We start from the raw sequence: 21659 nt of genomic DNA, 5'->3' as shown, positions 1-21659 counted from the left end.
AGTATATTTCATACTGCCTGTTGCTATGGTTTGGTTTTACCTTAAACAATTGAGCATGCGTGAAATTATGCTGTAGTGCATTTTTGATATATTAGGGACAATGATTAAAAGGGAAGATGGAAGGGGGGAGAGAGAGTGAATGGGATGGAAAGGAAATTATATTTGAAGGAGTGCAGGATTTATTTTTTTAATTGGGGGAAATACACCAAACCACTAGTAAGCAGAGGAGAATTCAGGACTGTGTATCCAGTTAAAATAGATTTGTTTTTATTTTTATTACAAGTATACATTCAGTCAAGTGTATAAATTTAGAATATCCAGCGTTCCATGTGCCGATTTACATAAACATATATGGACCAATAATACTTTCTACTATAACACATTTATTTATGCACTACATTTACATGCGTGAAACAGGCTCCATACAAACTCTCATTTCTTATATAAATGATTTGTCTAGGGGATTTAGTGTAGAAAACAGTTTTTCCTTGTAAGTCGGCTGTGGGGGTTTGTTTATTGCATGCCTAAAATGTATTGTTATGCCTGCCGAGTGCAGTTTCCTCTTCAAAATCTACAATTGATCTTATTATGGTAGGTAAAATGCAGTTAGTTGGTTTCCCTGAGGCTGGAAGCTCAGCACACTGATTTACAGTACTAACACTTCTGGACTTATATATATATTTTTTTTTGTTCTTGCGGCACTTGAAAACATTGTCATAACAGCAAAGAAAATGCTTCCTGTAGGTTTGAGCTGTTGGTTTTTACTGCACACTTCTGAGTATTTTAATTGGAATAAATTGTCTTTAATTTATTATGTTGTAGTTTATTATGTTTATGTAGCCATTCGAAGGGATTTTATTGGATTAAGGAGCCAGCAGGCAAAGAAAATACTGATGTATTAAAAATAAGATAGGTCTTGTGCAGAGTTTTAACCCATATTGTAGGTGGAAACCTCTGACAAGTGGTTTGGTAGAGTATAACGCTCCCCAACCAAGGAACCTCTCAAAATGATTAACAGCACCAAGACAGTAATTATTCATCTTATAGTGGTCATAATCCCACCTACTTACTGTCCTGTTAGCTACAGTCATATACTCATTTTAGTCCTTATTTAGTGTACCAGAAAAGATGGTGTAAAGTCTGAGAAAGTATAAACTGAGAGAAGTCTAAAACAAAAATGTCCTTTAAAATAAAGAAATTTGTGATGGGATGGACCGCCTATGCCACCCTGTCTGTTGTTGCTGGAAACCAACTGGGCTTACTTTGCCACTGGAAGGGGCCTTCTGCCACCACTGAGCTCCTTCTATGGCACTCCGAACCACATTCCTTCTGGGTCACTGACGCTGCTAGCGTATCTCGTTGCTGATGTACCTGGGCTAGTAACTCCGGACCTCTTACTATGGATCCGGGTTGCTGTGAATGGATCCCCCTCTGGCCTATCACATTGACTGGGACAGCACGGTGGCGTAGTGGTTAGCATTTCTGCCTCACAGCACTGGGGTCATGAGTTCAATTCCCAATCATGGCCTGTGAGGAGTTTGTATGTTCTCCCTGTGTTTGCGTGGGTTTCCTTTGGGTGCTCCGTTTTCCTCCCTCACTACAAAAACATACTAATAGGCTAATTGGTTGCTTACAAATTGACCCTAGTCTCTCTCTGTGTGCGTGTCTGTGTGTGTGTTAGGGGATTTAGACTGTAAGCTCCAATGGGGCAGGGACTGATGTGAATGAGTTCTCTGTACAGCGCTGCGGAATTAGTGGCGCTATATAAATAAATGGTGATAATAATAAAATAATAGAGAAAAAAAAACTTGCAGTTTACCACAGTAGTTGATTATGTTAAACAGTTTGTTCCAGCATGTAAAATGTCTGCCAATTTCAATGACTTCCAATAAATATAAAAAAAGCACTGTAAAAAAATATTTCCATGTATCTGGCAGTCCTGTATGCAGTATGTCTAATATATGTTGGACCCTTTGCATTAATAAAGTATTTAATACTGAGTAATATACAACAACTGAGTAATATACAACAAAACTAATATTGTATAGTAATATGACAGTACTACATTTGGGTACATTTTGAGGTGTAAGGTAGCAGAGGGAAATGCACCCATTTAGATAAATTAATGAGAGATTGTGGAAAAGTGTAAATTGTGAGTGTAAAATTTGGGATTGACAGTACTTTGGTTCTGTTTAGTAAGTGTAATACCCTACCGAAATCTCTGGGGTAGACGTAGAACATTTTTAAAGCTGTAATAAATTATTTGCTTCATTCTACATTTGAGCACAATGTGGAATGTTTTTAAAACGGTTTTGACCATAAATGTTCCCAGTTCTACTCCAACCGTACCACATAAAAGAATGAAGTGAGGGTTGTATATAAAGTTTCCGAAATATGAACGTACAAATTGTGCCGAATGGCATGCGCCCGAACGGTAAAGCAAAACTCAGAATATATTGCTGGAATGTTGATCACCCAGTGGAATCTTCAGTCTTCTAATCACTTAAGTTTCAATTTTCAAAAGTATATTAATATTTACAACAGACATCATACTTTACATTTTGTGAAATGCAGGAAGAACTTATTACATTAGATTAAACCTCTCATCCCAAATTCACAAACTCTCTGTCAAGGTTTCTATGGTTGGAATATGTCTGGACCCTTGAGAACCACCCAAAGGGCCCTTTATAATCCCTCAAGGAAGGATGGCTGAACTGGTTAGCCGTTAGTGCCTAGATCTGGAGATAAGAACTATTCTCCCCTTCTACATTTGGTAGCAGCATTGCACTCTGGTGGAACACTTCCACCATTTCTTTTCCGCGCAGACTTCTCGCACATTGGTTCCCTTGTGTATCACATTAACTGTTGCTGTAAAGGATTTAGAGGGGGGAAGAGAGTAGAGAGACGTTTAATCTCTGTATATTACGTGTACAGCTGGTTCGGTAGGTGAATGTTAACAGATTATTTAACTCATGTCAAGACTAGAGCTAAATTAAACCAACTTTCCTAAACTATTCAGTAAGTCCACCCAATTTAAAGATGGCATTCAAATTGTATGTGATATCTTGTATAATAACTATATAGAATTCCATTTACTGGCAGTTTAGGAAATCACAGCTGCACAAAATGTCATTAACAGCACTTTGGGGCTTATGTAAAAATTAGTACATTGTACACATGTGTAACTCGTAACAGCCAATCAGATTCAGACAATTATATAACGTCATTTAGAAAATGAAAGCAAACATCTGGTTTCTATCGGTCCGAGCACAATTATGCTTATAGCACTTTTTTAAAATAAACAATTTTTTTTTGTATTCATGGCAAGCAACAATGTAGCAATCTGCTGTAAATTTTGAAATATCCAACTTGTATTCCTATATATTATGCAATAATTTCTTAATAAACCTGCGTGTGTTCCTGACATGAACACTTGAAATGTATATAACTCAACGACTTGTTCCTCCACAGAATGGATGGAATTACAATTTCAGCCCTTCATAAACTACTTCCGTTTTCAGCATTGTTTAGCTATAACGTTTCTTCTTAAGCAAGAGGAAAATTGCCTTGAAACCTATTGATTTTGTGATTTGTGAGTAGGCTGAACAACGTTGTACATCTCCAGTGCTGTGTAATCTTATAATTAGGACTGGCCTTAGCCTTTAAAATAAGTGATTTTGCCCTTAGTCTGACAATAGCAGAATCATGAATTATCAATTTTAATCAATTTTTTTTTATCTAGTGTTGTGTTTTGTATCTGCAGGAATGTTAGATGCCTTAATTTCACTTCCACAATAACTGCAGGGATCCAACGCCAGAATATCTACTCCTTTAGCTTTAATGTTATCAAAACAGTGCACTATGCACTTTGTTTCCGTGTAATAACTTTGAAAGATTAGTGATGGTCTACAGGCAATCTCTGGTATGGTGCCTGGCCACAGGGATATCTGGCCCGCCACTCTAGGTACTAACCTCTGGCCCGCCGCCCTAGGTACTAGCCTCTGGCCCGCCGCTCTAGGTACTAGCCTCTGGCCCGCCGCTCTAGGTACTAGCCTCTGGCCCGCCGCTCTAGGTACTTGCCTCTGGCCCGCCGCTCTAGGTACTTGCCTCTGGCCCGCCGCTCTAGGTACTTGCCTCTGGCCCGCCGCTCTAGGTACTTGCCTCTGGCCCGCCGCTCTAGGTACTTGCCTCTGGCCCGCCGCTCTAGGTACTTGCCTCTGGCCCGCCGCTCTAGGTACTTGCCTCTGACTGCTATAGCGAGTGGAGTAACTGACCATGACTGGAGTGGAACCAGGAGACTTATCGGGAATATTTTGGAAATCTTGCCAATCACAATAAAAATGCTGCATCTTGCGGCATTTTAACAAGAAAATATCTCCACGTTAACTCATTGTCATTTATAGGATGCCACAGATTGTGTAGCGACAAACATACATATATGACATACATGAGTACAGAGTAAGCATAATCCTCAACAATTATTTGTATAGCACCAGCAAATTCTGTAGTGCCTTACAAGTGGGAACAAATAAATTACTAGGCAATACAGATGTAAACACACAATAGCAACGTGAGACAGAAATTCAAGAATGAGTAGTGTGAACAATAACAATAAGCTGAGATACAGGTGAGAATCATATAATTAAACAAATAGCATAACACACAGATAAAATTCTGCATAATACATAATCATCCCCATTTATTTATATAGCGCCACTAATTATGCAGCGCTATACAGAGAACTCAGTACCTGCCCCATTGGGGCTTACAGTTTTTAAATTCCCTAACACACACACACACACACACACACACACACGGGTCAATTTGTTAGCAGCCAATTAACCTACCAGTATGTTTTTTGTGTAGGAGAAAACCGGAGCACCCGGAGGAAACCCACGCAAATAGGGGGAGAACATACAAACTCACAGATAAGGCCATGGTTGGGAGTTGAACTCATGACCCCAGTGCTGTAAGGCAGAAGTGCTAACCACTTAGCCACCCTGCTGCCCATACATACCGGGAACATACTAGAAAGACAGAGTGTGGTCCGCTGTGAGACATAGGATAGAGAGGAGCCTACTCGTAAGAGACAGCTGAGCACCGAGCAGTAATAGCTTACCGCTTCACCACGCCAGTCTCGCCAATTTTGTGTGCACACCGTGAAATTGAAAATCCAGATTTTAAGGATTTATTTTTTTCTGTTGTTGCAATGGTAATAACAGAACAGATATATAGCAGCAGTAACCTCTTATGTATTTGGTGTAAATAAGCCCCATGGATTACTTCCTCTCAATCTCTTGTCCCTACATCTCTTTTGCAATCAGTCACTGGTGAAAGGGCAAAGTTCCAATATTTACAATACAAGTGCAAACTTGGACTGTATGGAATTGAGTGACTAACTGTGAACTCTTACTGTTTAAATATGAGTTTATGCAAACTGACAGGGCTAATGCATTTACAGTATAAAAGCTTTTAGGAGCTTGATAATTTGGCCTGTTTGATATCTGTGATATTTCTATGTTTAGACAGTTGAGAAATAGCCATTAATCTTACAATTGCATTAATCTTGCAAAAACTGCTATTTTTCAGGATTTAAGGCATATAAATGTTTTATTAAATAGTCCCCTTAGTCCACTTGCAGCTCTAGAAGTCATAACAAAAATCCTCCCATGTTTTATTACTCATGCTCACTTATCAACCATATAAAGAGGTTTATCTTGTGACACTCTAGTAAGTCACAATGAAAGATGGACATTTAAAAGTTGCTGTTGTGTTTTCATGGTTACACTTTAAAGATTAAGTAGTAGCAAATTTAGTTCTATTCTTGTGTGTAATATATGGAATAGAAGAAACATATTATGAATTGGTCTTTCCACTTCATTTTGTAAATGGTGAAAAATGCACTTCCTACATTAACTTATATGGATATTTGAAGTCACCATGTACAGACAGAGAAATTAGGATGCTTTTTTTAATGCATCAGAATTTACAGCAGGGGTGTAGTATTCCTTATAATAAACAGGTTTCCTTAATAAACACTGACATGATGACATCAGAAATCACCAGTTACAAGCAATGACATCAGAACTTACTGTTTATATATTTGCAGCAGTTTATACAATAATTAAAAGGATATACAAAAAGTATAAAAAAAAGTTATGAATTTTGTGGGGAAAAATGTGCAACATAATTGAAGGTCCTTTTTTAAAAATTGCACAAATGTTATTAAGATGCTTTGAATACAGTTTACCTACAGTTTTTTTATTTTACAAATACTGTCCAGACCAAGCTCTATGTACTGTAAATGCAGAGTTAGGTCTTACTCAGAAAACTAACTGTAAATTGTTGTTTTTTGTAACGCATAAAGGGGACCATGTTCTGTTGTTAATGTTACAGCAATCACATGTCAAGTTAGAACATTCTGTTTAATGATGTAGCTTGGGTATAGACAAACTATGTTTGTAATCGGGTCTTAAACAACAGTTATGTTGCTTGTGGGCTCAGTGGTTAGCACTTCTGCCTCACTGCACTGGAGTCATGAGTTAAATTCCCAACCATGGCCTTATCTGTGAGGAGTTTGTATGTTCTCCCCGTGTTTTCCTGGGTTTCCTCCAGGTGCTCCGGTCTCCTCCCACACTCCAAAAACATACTGGTAGGTTAATTGGCTGATATCAAATTGACCCTAGTCTCTGTCTGTGTGTGCATGTATGTTAGGGAATTTGGACTATAAGCTCTAATGGCGCAAGGACTGATGTGAGTTCTCTGTGCAGCGTTGTGGAATTAGTGGCACTATATAAATAGCTGATGATAATGATAGACTACTGATGCAGCTATCTGGTTGCTAAGGTGTACTGCACTTTTGTGGAATTTGAAATATGCGAATTAATATGCCTTCTCATGTTATTAATTTTGCAAATATTTTTATATACTCATCGCATCCTCCCATTCCTGGTTACAGGACTTTTTTCAGGCTGCACCCACATTGTGGAATTCTCTCCCTCGCGCAGTAAGACTTTCTTCTAGTCTTCAAGCGTTCTCTGAAAACCCACCTCTTCTGATATTCCTCAACCAGCATCTTAACCTTCCTAGCTTACACTAACACTACCCTCTACACAGCTAACACAAGACAACAACCCTCTAACCAACATTGCTGTGTGACTGATCACACATGATCTATAATGAGTAGAAGAGTATGAACAATTCTCTGAACTTCAACCTTCCCCCTTCATTTGGGATCTGTTGTTTAGAATGCTTACATTTGATGGTTTTCTGCATAAGGGTTTTAAGGCATCGTGCTTAAAACATAATAATTACATTTAAAATTGACCCTGTTTTTTTCCCGCATTGCCCCCTGCATCCCTCCTTGCAAAATTATTTTAGTGGTGCTCCTCACAGTAACTATAGGAGGAGGAGCTCAGTGATCAATTACGTGTGTGACATTATGGAATACCAACAATTGTTTCACCTATTCTTTCTGGTTGTTGGCTCTCTGAATATCTGGTTCCTAGATGTACAGAGTGACCTTGTGCTCCTTTGCAGATAAAGTCACATTGAAAGCCCTTTTGTTACAAGTCCACCTGTCTAAGCTTCTGTTAACTCTGAGAATTATTGGCAAGATCCAAGTTAAAAAGAATTATCTAGTAATAGCAGCAGGGTATAAAAGGCAGTAAATTGCTGTAACAAAACAATGTAAACACATTCGTTTTATCAGAACTCATAAAAGTCTGCAGTACACATAGACTAAAAATACATCAGTACATTTCTTTTCACAATAGAATGGTTACTGTGGCAATAAGATGTTTCATTGTAGTTAGGAACTCTAATAAGACAAATGCTTTATCTTATTCAGCCTTAAATTGACCGTTTTGTCATAATATTCTAATAGACAAACACATTGTTTAAAAGTCCAAGAATAGAAAACAAAATGTGTGGCAAATGTTACAGGCTACACAGGAGAAGAAACAAAGTCTTCTGTTTAAGAATAACTGGGAAAGGCAAAATACATTTTTAGATGCACAGATGTTTTGTATCATTTATTTAAGGTGTTAATTATCCTATAAAGTAAGATCCGTGGATGAGAATTTGCAATCCGCTCTATACTGTACATTGTGTGGATGAGCGTTGATAGATTTATCACTGGCCAACTGTGTGGCTTTACAATCTTGTATCCAATACAGGATAAGTATGGGTAAGAACAGATAAGAATTGTTTAGCCTCAGCCAGGCTTAATCTATAATGGTAGCTGTTCTGTTTCTAAAGATTTAGTCCGCTGTCAGCCCTGGGAGTCATAACAAAAATCCATCCATGTTTTCTTACTCATGTTCACTTATCAACCAAATGAAGACGTCTTTCTTGTGACATTCAGTGTCACAACACTATTTCTCTAGAGAGTAATATCTACATTGATATATAAATATCTTATACATTAAGTCCTCTAGAAAGTCACAAGGAAAGATTGAGTTTGCACATTTTAAAAGTTGTTGTTTTCTCCGTGGTTAAACTTTGAAGACTAAGTAGAAGCATTTATATTAGTTCTTTTCTTCTCTGTAATATATAGAATGGAAGAAATAAATTATGAATCAACCTTTTCAGTTCAGTTTGTACATGGGGAAAAATGCACTTGCTGCTATATATTATAGAGAAATTTGAAGCCACCATCTACAGTCACATAAAGTTACTTTTTTAATATATATAATAAATTACAGAAGGGGTGCAGTATTGCTTATGATAAACAAGTTTCCTCATGGTTACTTAATTGATGACATCAGAACTCACCCGGTATAAGCAATGACGTCCGTATTTATTACAGCAGTTTAAACATACATTGGCATCCTTTGTGCACACCTCCCAACACTTTAGACTTTCAAAATTGGGACCTAGTTAGCCCTGCCCCGAGTCTGCCCAGAAATGTCCCTTTTGAGGTCCACAAATGGAAACCGTTGGGAGGCTATGCCTGCTTATTATATAGCTCATAACATCCCTCTGTTGGATGTTTGTCATAAAATCAAGCACATCTGCAAACCGCCTGTCTAATATTTCTTCTGCTGAATTTATATGCTGAATTAAAGGAGAAGCCCAGTTTTTGGGATTTTCCCATCACTCCCTTTATGTTCTCCTTTACTAGCTTGTGGGTGGAGGGAACATCGCAGATATAAAGGAATATACAGGTTGTGTAAAAACCCCAAAAGTTATACATTGTCTTGTGAAGAATACCTTACACCTTCCTGTCAGTTTATCAGTCTACAATTTATTTAGACCTGAACTTATTAAATAGTCTAAAGCAGGCCTGTCCAACCTGCGGCCCTCCAGATGTTGTGAAACTACAAGTCCCAGCATGCCCTTCCAGCTATCAACAGGTTGTCTACTGGCAAAGAATGCTGGGGCTTGTAATTTCACAACACCTGGAGGGCCGCAGGTTGGACAGGCCTGGTCTAAAGTGTAGGCTGGTGGGGTGGAGTAGGATGATTTTGGAGCCATGCTCCGTTTTGGCCATTATATTCTCACTCATTTTATTATGTTTTGCAGTAAAACAGCATAGTCTGATGTGTTGTGAAATGTACTGTACCTTAAATCTATATCTACAGATAATTCGCTCTAACATTTGTGTTTTTTAAAAAAATATTCAGGTAGTGCTATGACTTTTAAAGTTGTAGGGCATACAGTATTTATGTGTTCTTGCATGCTTGTTACACTAGTCAACTTGTGATATTATGTGAATGTCCAACTAATTTTCATGCTATTACTCATCCGGAAATGTTAAATAAGCTTGTTGTCTCCTGCAGATATGCAATATCAGCTTTATTTCCTTTTACAGGTCATGTAGACACTTTTTTGCATTTGATCTGGGAATTAAAACCACCTACAATCCAAGAATTTAAAGTGCTCTATTTTGAATGGGTGACAGGTATGTGAGTGGTTGAAGGCTGCATGGCTAACCTAATTCCTCCGATGGATGATAATAAACTCAGTGGTGAGATGATCGGTTATCTCAAGGTATCTTCCACATCTGCAACTCAATAATATAAATGAAAATAAAGAAGTAACATGCATATTAAATAAATAGCGCTCTCAAACTATTATGCTTCATCACTTTTTCAAACGTTTTCCATTCCAAAATAATTAGAAAATAAGCTCCGGGGTAACAAGTGTAGCTCTTATGTCTCGTGAACAAATGAGCGTTAAAAGAATAAAAGTTAAATTAATACATCATCAATAAAGATCCTTTACTTTAGAAAAAAAAAGCCAAATATTAAACCATCCTAATTTTTGTATATTACATTAGATGAGGTTTGTGACGAAGAATTAGCAGCAGGTAAACCTGGTAGGGGAAAAAACTGTGTAGATGGTGCTTCTGCAGGATCATCAAAGATATGTGTTCTGCTGTTATCAGTGATCTTTAATTTTAAGGGATACATGAGTGCAAAGAGCTTATTGTTTTTAGACAGATAAAGACAGATTGGCATAAACTATTTACATTTTTGTGTGAGCACATAACAGAATAGTCCTGAAAGATTCAGACTCTATTATCAACAGTCAACTGTTTTGAGCATATATATTCAGTAAGAATCCTTTCTTCAACTCGACAGCCAAGAAATCGAGCTGTTACTGGGTGTGGTCTTGTAGCATTCCCCTCCCTCTCCTAACCAAATTGATGATCTCTTTTTATTTGAGAGGTTCTTGTATATGCAAAGCTGCAACTAAAGTCTGCTTGAGGTGAGAAAGCAGTGATTGACCTTTAACCTTTTCTAGTATTCCTATAAATTAAAGATTGTTTCTTCTGATTATCAACATCATCCAGCTTTTCGCTTAGTTGTATTTGTTCATATGGGTTTCCGACATGTTCTGCTTTACTGTGTTTTCTATGTACAATTCACCAGCGTTACCTGATGCCTACTTAAGTAACTATACCATAGTACACTCTTTTCTATTCTCTAATCACCTACCTATTTCAGTTTGCCTAAATGGGGAAGGACAGGAATCACTTTTGCTTCCTGTTGAATGATTAGAGTACAGAGCATATCTGTGTGGGACCAGTACAGGAGTCGGTGAATGGTGCAAACATGGTTATCATTAATTTTATTTTATTTTTTTAAACTCATTGAAATGAGAGAGAGACCACTTCCAAGCGTTGGATGGAGTGGTGTAAAGCACACCAATACTGGACTGTGGAGTAGTGGAAATGTGTTCTGTGGAGTGATGAATCACACTTCTCTGGCAGTCAGATTGACGAGTCTGGGTTTGACGGATGCCAGGAGACCATTACCGGCCTCACTGCATTATGCCAACTGTGAAGTTTGGTGGATGAGGGATAATAGTATGGGGCTGTTTATCAGGGTTTGCGCTAGACCCTTTATCTCCAGCAAAGGTCAATCTTAATGCTTCAGCATGCAAAGTCATTTTGGACAATGCTATGCTTCCAACTTTGTGCCAACAGTTTGTGGAAGGCCCCTTTCTATTCCAACATAACTGTGCCCCAGTGCACAAAGCAAGGACTACAAAGACATGGTTTGATGAGTTCAGTGTGGAAGAACCTGACTGGCCTCACAGAGCCCTGACCTCAACCCTATTGAACACCTTTGGCATGAACTGGAATGGATATTGCGAACCAGGCCTTCTCGTCCACCATCAGTGCCTGACCTCATAAATGATCTTCAGAATGAATGGGCACAAATTTTCACAGAAACACTCCAACATCTTTTGGGAAAGCCTTCCAAGAAGAGTGGAACCAACTCCATATTAAAGTATATGTATTTGAATACAATGTCATTACAGTCCCTGTTGGTGTAATGATCAAGTATCCGAATACTTTTGTCCATATAGTGTATATAGATATAGAGAGAGAGATTATTCAAAATGTAACATTGCTATAAAAATGTACTATTCTTCAATAGCATGGAACCTCGCTAAATGCAATTAATGCTTTTAAACATAAACAATATCTGCTATTTTAATAGAATGACATTTTATTTCGTCTGGCATTACTCTATATATTTGGCAGAATACTTAAGTTATTGGAAGCAATAGGTAAGCAAAACCTTACATTGATCAGGTGGTAAAAGTCAATTCAGTATCTTCATTCTCAGCTGTGTTGGCTAACAATTTCCTCAGTGTTTGCTGATGGTTATCTGCTTCACTTCAACAGTCTTTATCTAAGTAAGTCAATAGACTAGACTATGTTGCAGGCAAGGAAAGCCAGTCTATCTATTTTGGACTTGTGTACACACAATGGTCATATATCTGTAGTTGTACTTTCATTGACACTATGAGGAAGCTTTCAACAACATCACATATGTTGTAAGTCACAACCAGATCCTAAGAATATAAAATGAAACCATGTTTAATATACATTTCTCTTTTGAAACCTCCTATTAAAGAATTACATTAGCTAGAGAAAAAATAAAGAAATTAAGTTATGACAGACTGACTCTGGTCCAAGTGCAGCTTGTTTTTGCGCTGTCCCTGTCACTTAACACAGCCCTAAATGGTAAAATATTTTTGCTTAAATAAAAGGAACCAAAACCTAGATTATATTTGTCTGCTTACTTAGAGAAACAACGTTGAAGAGCATGGTTGACAGTTTAAAATACACTCCCGTAAAAAAGAAAATATATAATTTTATTTATTATGATGCATGGAGATTTTTGCAGCTGGAGGTGCCCTAGTCCGTATCACCACACACTTGGAAGTGGGTAGGAGGTGAGGGTAACACCCTCGGCTACATCGTTGCCAAGCTCCACACTTCCAGTGGAACACTTAAATGAGGGAGCAGCGGCTTTACATGTGGGGGGTACTGCAGGAGGCATTCAAATCAATGGATGAGAGATATTGTGTAGATATAGACAGTGGATGAAGTGGGGGTGTATACTGTAGTATGCCATACCGCAACTTCTCCTATTGCCTTCATTGTAACACTATAAAATTACATTTTCCATACCGCCACTTCTAAATTTCTACTTCGACCACTGGATATAGATCAAGTGAGTTATTTAAGAAAGGTAACATTGCACTTATAATTGGTTGTAGTGAAAGCACTTTGGAGCATTTTCACATTTGTCTCCTATTTCTCAAATGGTTACACATGTTTATTGTGCCCCCGCTATGCATTTTCAAGGTAAACAGATGCAACTTCTACTATCATGGTGCAGATTTTTTTTTTTTTTTATATATATATTTTTTAGTGAACATATTGCTTCATGGACCTGATAAAGGCAGTGGCATAGGGGCAAAACACACAAAATAAATAAACCATTGAAATCCTTTCATGAAGTGAACTTTTAAATACAGCAAGTAAATTAAATGTACATCTTCATTAAAAAGAAAACTACTCTTAATTTGATCTGTGGTTTCATTGAATATAATTGAACACATATTGTTCTTTTTCAGTAACATAGTTGTGCAGATGCATAGGGAATTTTTTTTTATATATCCTTAGTATAGCTTCCGAGATTTGATGAGATTGGTTGCTTTCAGGGAGATGTGCAGACATTAGAAATGTCCTTCGCAAAGCAACTGGTAATATTACTGGTGATATGAACTAGATTATTGTCCAAAAACAATAACAGAAGAATGATGTAAGCACCTTTTTATAAAAAATAATTCAAAACTAATAAACTTCTAGAAAACCAAAATCAAGTCCTTGAATTCTGAGGGATCACTGTAAAAAATCAAACCTATAAAGAGCTAGATCTAAAGACACAGTAGTAATAACAAGTCAGCCGCTTTAAGGTGATATCTGCAGCTCAAAAACAGAATACACAAAAGGAGAACAGGAAATGTAACCAAGGTTATTAGCAAGGAATGGGAGAGGGAAAAACGTAACAATGGCAAAAAATATATACATCACAATATACAAAAGCATATACTAAACAAATGTTACTTTTTCCATACCAAATATGCACTACTAAACACCTTTAAATGAGCATGCAAGATAAAATAAAAATAAACACTCCCATTAGAATAGTATGAGGGAATATACTAAGAGCCAATAATGTGTAATAGGTGTCTATTTATAAAGAAAGTGGGCTTTGGTGTGTTGGCAGATCAGCGTGCCAAGTAGAATCCCTTGGGGAAACCCGCAGAACAACAGTATCGCCATAAGGAGCAAATCTTGAGATGTAAGATCAAGAAAGCAAATGACCATTCATGGCCAGACCACATTGAATCGAAATCTCTGGCAGAGGATCAACCAATAGTCTACCAGGGAGATTGCTTCTAGAGCCACTGATGTTGTGTGTTTGAAAGAACCAGCGCAATATATATTCATACAACAGCGAGAATCCAGTATTAATTGTATAGTTTATAGAATTAGTAATGAGCATGCAGGTGTACTACAATAGGCAAGTAGCAGAAGGCTGTATACAGTGGGCCTGATGCAGAGTTGGGTACTTAATAGGGTCAACTTATTTGTAAAAAAAAAAAAAAAAGAGAGCAATTGAGATGCATCCACTTTTGTATCAGCAGCATTTGTGGCTGGTTTACGATAATTAATCATCAAGCGAGTATTCGCACATGCCCTAGAGGTGATAAGTTATGTCCCTTAATGTGTATATAAGTGTACCAATATAAAGAAAAAGAGGGCGCAGATTGATAAAATAGAAAATAAAAAAGAATGGACAGACAACAGATATTTGTTCTGTTTATAGCTCTTTTAGGATAAGATAGCTGGAGACCGATACACAGATCCGGAATATCAATCAAGGTAATAAAAGGTAATAAAGGATTGTTCTTACCCTAGAATTCCCTAGTATGTAAATACCGGTATTCTGCGTTCAAGAGTCCTCCTGCCTTAAATCCATGTAGTTCTATGTTATAATGCATCATGTTCTCGCGTCTGAGATGCGGAAGTGAGTCACTGACCCACAAAGGCACAGAGGCTGATGTGGTTCAAGAATGCTTCCTTCAACACGTTTCATCCGAAATATGGACTTTCTCAAAGATATTGCGAATAGAGTGTGAAGGGGGTAAAATAGACCATCCTTCCTCCTGATTGGGTAAAATCTTTATTAAATAAATTTAAATACTGTTAAAAATATCTAAAAGCAAAAAAGGATAACAAATGTACAATAAAGGATAAACAGTTAATTAAAAATGAACCTAAATCAAAATCACTATTCACACTATGTGGCATAAGGGTTTTCATCATGTATATCCATTTGGCTTCCAGACGTGAGATGTTTTCCAAGTAATTACCTCCTCTCCAGAATTTCTTTACATGTTGTATGCCTATAAATTTTAATTATTTTGGATTGCATTGTGGACTATTAATAAAATGATTTGGAATACTGTGAGTCTTAAGTCCTTTTTTGATGTTATAAATATGTTCCACAATTCTTATCTTCAGGGTACGTTTTGTCCTGCCTATATATTGGAGGCCACAAGGGCACTCCAGCATGTAGATGACCCCTTCCGTATTGCAACTAATGGCTTGTTTAATATAAAATATTCTTCCATTGGACGTGGAATGAAATTGAGTAATGGCTTTAGTATGAGTTAAGTTGCAATTTTTACATGCCTTGCAGTTCAGACAATAATGGAATCCATATGACTCCTTTCTGTTCGATTCTGTCATGGAGAGTGGAATAAAGCTGTTAAGTATGTTACGTAGATTTTTTTGCTTTTTTATAAATTTCGTTTTTGTCAGACAGAAATTTCTTTGCATCCTAGTCTAATTTTAAAATGTGCCAATGTTTTTGGATAATTTCTTCCACAGCTTTGGTATTACTATTAAATTGAGTTATGAATGAAATTTCCAGAACAGCTGATGTATTAATCTTTTTATTCTTATTATACGTCAGAACAGTTGTTCTTTCCAATTGTTTCACTCTCTCTAAAGCTGAATCCACTGATTTATCATCATAATTCCTTTCTAGGAACTTGAGTCTCAAAAGTTCGCTTTGTGTTTCAAATATATCATTATTGGTACAGTTACTTCTTAATCTTCTAAATTGTCCTGATGGTATATTTTGTATCAAATTTTTACGATGATTACTGGAGGCTAGCAGATAATTATTGGTGTCAATTTCTTTTGTTTAATTTTAGGTTTTAACAAAGTTGTCTTCTATATAGATGGTAAGATCAAAAACATTGACTTGATGGGTACTGACCTCAGCTAAAAATTTCATGTTGAGTGTATTACTATTGATGTATTTGAGGAATTGCTGAAGTCCTTCATTACTTCCTTCCCACACAAAGAATATATCATCTATATACCTCCACCATTGTATTAGATTCTGAGCAAAGGGGTTGTTGGTCCATATATAAATCATCCTCCCATTTCGCTACAAACAAATTGGCATAACTCGGGGCAAAATGAGTCCCCATAGTTGTACCTGAAATTTGATTGTTAAACTTTCCATTAATAAAATTGATTTTGTTCATTCTTCAAATCCGTATTGTTACATAAGTAGTAATAAGAATGCGAACAACCATCTGCGTGACTGAAACAAGTATAAAGGGATTTAATATCACATGTACCCAAAATGATAGTATCTTTCCATTCCATGTCGCTCAAAATTTGAAGAATTGATGTAGTATCTGACAAATAACTTTTCTGTTGAGAAACCAATTTTTGTAAATAAAAATCCACATAACCTGAAAGGTTTGATGTAATGGAATCAATTCCCGATACAATCGGTCGGCCTGGGGGATTGTTCATGTCTTTATAAATCTTCGCAAGATGATAAATCACTGGAATCTTTGGGTTTTCAATATGAAGGTAGTCAAACTCTTTCTTTGAAAGAATACCAATATTCAAACCTTCTTCCAAAAAATCATACAGTTCATTTTGATATTGGATTGTCGGATCTTTAGGCAAATGTTGATAGGTGCCTGTGTCCGCTAATAATCGTTCCAGTTCCTCCGTGTATTTCACCCTTTCCATAATAACAATTCCACCTCCTTTATCGGCCGGTTGCTTTGCTTTGTGATCTAAAGTTGGTATGCTCAAAATAATCAGTATTTTGTGAATTCCTTTCTATTGGATTTTTCAGAAAGTACTTCTTCAAACATAGTTTGCGAACAAATCAATGTAAATCAATATAAACATCAAATTTGTTAATGGTAGATTGAGGTGCAAACTTCATTCCCTTTTTAAGCACATTGATCTGATGATTATTCAGAGATTTGGTACTAATATTGAATATACCTGCAGTGGATAATGCTGTAGTGTTTTTGTTTTGAGTTTTTCTTTTTGCCCCCTTCTTAGCCCTTCTTGTGATTGTGCACTTCTGATTCTCTTTATTTGCGGTGTAAGATAGGTTATAATCGAAGACCTTGGTTCTTCTGTCTTGAAGAGGGATTCTAAAAAATCTTCAGAATCCTCTGATAGAATTATTTTTTTTATTCATTGGTGGTACATGATTTGCTATGTTATGAATCAAAGATAGAGATGTAGTTGCCATTTCCTTCCTGACACATTTTTGACCTTTTCTATATGAATCTATGACTACATAATTCTTCTCCTTTTTTCCTTTTGGAGAATAGCTAAAAAAAAATTCATTGTAAGGCTGGTAAACTCTCTCAGGATTCGGTTTAACAGGTATGTGTTGAATAAATGGCTTCCTTTTGATTTTTGCTTGTTTACCCTGAGGCTGTTGATTACGTAAAATATTGGAAGATGCTTTTTGTCTCATAGAGGAGACATCATTATTCATTTCTTCCAAATCCCTAAAATATTTCTTTAGTTTCCTATTTTTCATATCTTGTTCTAGTTTTTGAATTTTATCCTGAGATAATATACTTAATCTTTTGAAATCTTCCATTTCTTTAAGGGGTTCAAATGACTTGTCTAAATTATCAATTTCCATTTCCATAGATTCCAATGATAACGGATCTATCTGAGATGATCAGCTCTGTTAATTGCTTAGAGTATAGATCTAGGATTGTATTCCATTTCTTAAAAAATCCTTTTGTAATGGAACAAAGGTAGGGTTCTTTAGTATCCTAAGGCCTCTAGCAATAAAGGCCTTTTCAAGATACTTAGTAACGGTAATGATTTCCCACCATTGTCTAGTTTGTCTGACAAAGTTTCTCGAAAGGGAGATAATGGAAACAGAAATCACTGGCAGGATGTTCTTTAATAACCGATTGTCTGTCTATTATAGTGAAGAGATCATCAGTTTTAATCCCCCTGCATCTATGTGCAATATAACAAAAATGTTGAGTGTTGCTCTCCATATTAAAAAACGATAATGTACAGAGAAAGCGCTCCTCAAAACGATGCATCACCTCATACAAAAATTGTACCAATATAAAGAAATAGAGGGCGCAGATGGATAAAATAGAAAATAAAAAGGAATGGACAGACAACAGATATTTGTACTGAATTATATCTCTTATAAGATAGCTGGAGACCGATACACAGATCCGGAATATCAATCAAGGTAATAAAGGATTGTTCTTACCCTAGAATTCCCTAGCAGGTAAATACCGGTATTCAGCGTTCAGGAGTCCTCCTGCATCAAATCCATGTAGATCCGTGCTATAATGATGTGTGTTCTCGCGTCTGAGACACGGAAGTAACTCACTGTCCTGCCGAGATATTGTATCAGGCAAAATATACTAGTAGGTTAATTGGGTGCTATCAAAATTGGCCTTGGTCTGTATTGGTCTTTATGGGCAGCACAGTGGCGTAGTGGTTAGCACGTCTGCCTCACAGCACTGGGGTCATGAGTTCGATTCCCGACCATGGCCTTATCTGTGTGGAGTTTGTATGTTCTCCCTGTGTTTGCGTGGGTTTCCTCCGGGTGCTCCGGTTTCCTCCCACACTCCCAAAAAATATACTGGTAGGTTAATTGGCTGCAATCAAAAATTGACCCTAGTCTCTGTCTGTCTGTGTGTGAGTGTGCGTCTGTAGAAGGAAATTTAGACTGTAAGCTCCAATGGGGCAGGGACTGATGTGAATGAGTTCTCTTTACAGCACTGCAGAATCAGTGACGCTATATAAATGATAAAATATTCCTGTCAACAGGTGTAATTAGAGAGAATACGGCATGTAGAACACTAAGCTGTCACAGAAATAAACAATCTCTTGTATTACTGGTTGCAGATATTCAGTAGCAAATTACCAGTCTAGTAATCACTGTAAAGCACCTCTTTGTGTAATACTGAAATAAACAATATCTCTTGAAGTTCTACTGGAGCAGACTATACATTATTTGGCATGGCAAGATAATATAGAATATCCCTTAAAGCAAGACTGGTGCAAATTAACACACTCCAGTAATCACTGCAAACTCTCTCTAGAGAGCAAAGGATAGTTCCAGCATTCTGTGGCTGCAGATTCTAAGTTGAGCTATATGTAAATAGCTTCTAGATGTAGAAGCCAGGAGACGAACTGGAATGATGCCACCAGATATCAAGAACCCAGAAGATTTGCATGATGCAATCCAGACATTAGAATGCAATAATGCAGAAAAAGGATATAGTGCAAGGGCAGGAACAATCTTGAAAAAGACAAGCCACAGGAATCAAAAAGCATGCATATCCAATGCTATACAACTCCTTCACTGGCAAGGCATGAAGGTGTGTGTGTGTGTGGGGGGGGGGTCTTTAAATAGTGCAGCTCGCCAATCCACTACTCAGGAAAGGCTCACCTGCACTGCAGCTCAGAACTTATTGAGAGCAAGGATACAGGAAGTAGTTCTTTAGAGTGTCACACCTACTTGGCAGCTCAGACTAGATGGAAGTCAAGATGCAGGGAACAAACAGCTTAAACCCTAACATCTAATGTGGTGTGACCAACAATCCCATTGTGCTCAAGGAGAGAAGTAGAGGTTCATTCAGAATTAGGCAAAAAAGACTTTAGCTAATAATTTATATATAATGCAGTATTCAAAATATTTTTCAAAAATGTCGGTTTGTCTAAACACACATCTCAATTGTCTAAAACGCACTTGGAGAAACAAGTCATCCATTCAGTAACGACTGATTGCAATAAATTAAATGGCTGTAGAGAAGCATAATATCACACGATAAACCATTAGATATTTTCAAATTAACTCAATCAATAATTTAATTGAAACCTTGTGGAAATAAGTTCTCATTTTATGGATCCAGATGGCCACATGCATATATAAGAACTGATACCTATTCCCTCCTCTCTGTGTTATTGGTATGTGTTATGCTCTATGCCAGGGTTTCCCAAACCCAGTCCTCAGGGCTCCCCAACAGTGCAGGTTTTCCCTATCTCCTTGCTGGAGCACAGGTGTATTCATTACTGACTGACACATTGTAACAGATCCACAGGTGGTCCTAATTATGTGACATGTGATCCGGAAAACCTGCACTGTTGGGTTTGGGAAATCATGCTCTATGCCATATAGTTTAAGACTGGGAGAATCACTATTATGCTAATGAAGAGCATTTGGAGAGTACCAGACTCTATCTGATCAGTAAGAGAATGGCACATTTAATTTGCAAGCCATGAAAATGCAAACACTGGAACACGGTCCCCACCGCTGTCACAGCAACAGTCTTGTTTACAAATAGACATTTTCTGCAAGTACAGTTACCATTCTAAAATAAAAAACCAAAGCACGGTAAGAGCAACAATGTCCACTGATTTGTTAAAAGGCCAAGAATTTAAAAATGCCCCTTAGGTCAAGCACGTATCACCAAGAGGGGGGGGGGGGGGGAGGTCGACAGCATATCACCAGTGTAAAATGTTTAATTTGCTTGTTCTTTTGCTCAATACTTAAAATAAAATGTCATTGTATTTCTCATACTGATAGTGTTTTTGACAGTTTACTGCAGATAATTTAGTTGTAACAGTATTTTTTTATTATAATTAAAGAGACTATGTAAAAAAAAAAAAATGTTTCTCTTTCAAAGAAATGTAATGCTGTGCAATTTTCCTTACTAGGAACCAATTTGGCTATACTAGGGGAGTATTATGAAATAACTAGCCCTTTAATTTTTCTGGGATTTTAAGAGTTTGAAACAGTGATTGTATGAAGAGTTTCTTATAGAGGTGTAATTGACACACAGTAGTGTTTGTATCAATATGGCAGGAACTTCACACATCTCCGCTCTGTGCTATTGGGGATCCTGCTCCTTCCTCTATCTAATGATCAGTCTGTGGTTCCCTGCTTACTACTATTCTCATCCCTCAAATCATGACTCTACCGGCTCTACTAGTCACCAAACTTTTTAGGGACCGATACTGTCCAGCCTATTGGCTGAGCAGAGTCTTGTTTGCTGTCATTTTACTCCCTGCGTCCTCATGCACAGCTACTAAATAAACAGAGGTGGGAGCGTTTGGAGGCTACACAGTGTGCATGCTGGGTCATGGAGGAGAGGGAAGTTACAGCAGGTTATATGACCTACATGCACTATACGGACATCTTCGCTATCTAGAGGCATTGAGACTAAGTGGAGTCTGTATTGGCATGACAGGTTATATGGAGTTATGTTGGCTATGCTTTGGCATATCAGCTAGAGACATTTGAAGGGATTGTTGTGTCTGATGTGCATGGTATTTCTTTTGCATTTTTGCACCACATCATTTTTATGATGGAGAGTATGTTCAGTATTCGTCTTTATGATGCAACAAGTATGTAATTTTTTTCACATAACCATATACGCCTGTTATATACTGTGTTTCTTTATATACAATTTAAAGAGTTAATTTTTCCGTGTGCAGTACACTTCATATATCTCTG

The sequence above is a fragment of the Mixophyes fleayi genome, chromosome 6, assembly GCF_038048845.1.
Source record: "Mixophyes fleayi isolate aMixFle1 chromosome 6, aMixFle1.hap1, whole genome shotgun sequence".
In the NCBI taxonomy this organism is placed as follows: Eukaryota; Metazoa; Chordata; class Amphibia; order Anura; family Limnodynastidae; genus Mixophyes; species Mixophyes fleayi.
This window is presented reverse-complemented; position numbering follows the sequence as displayed.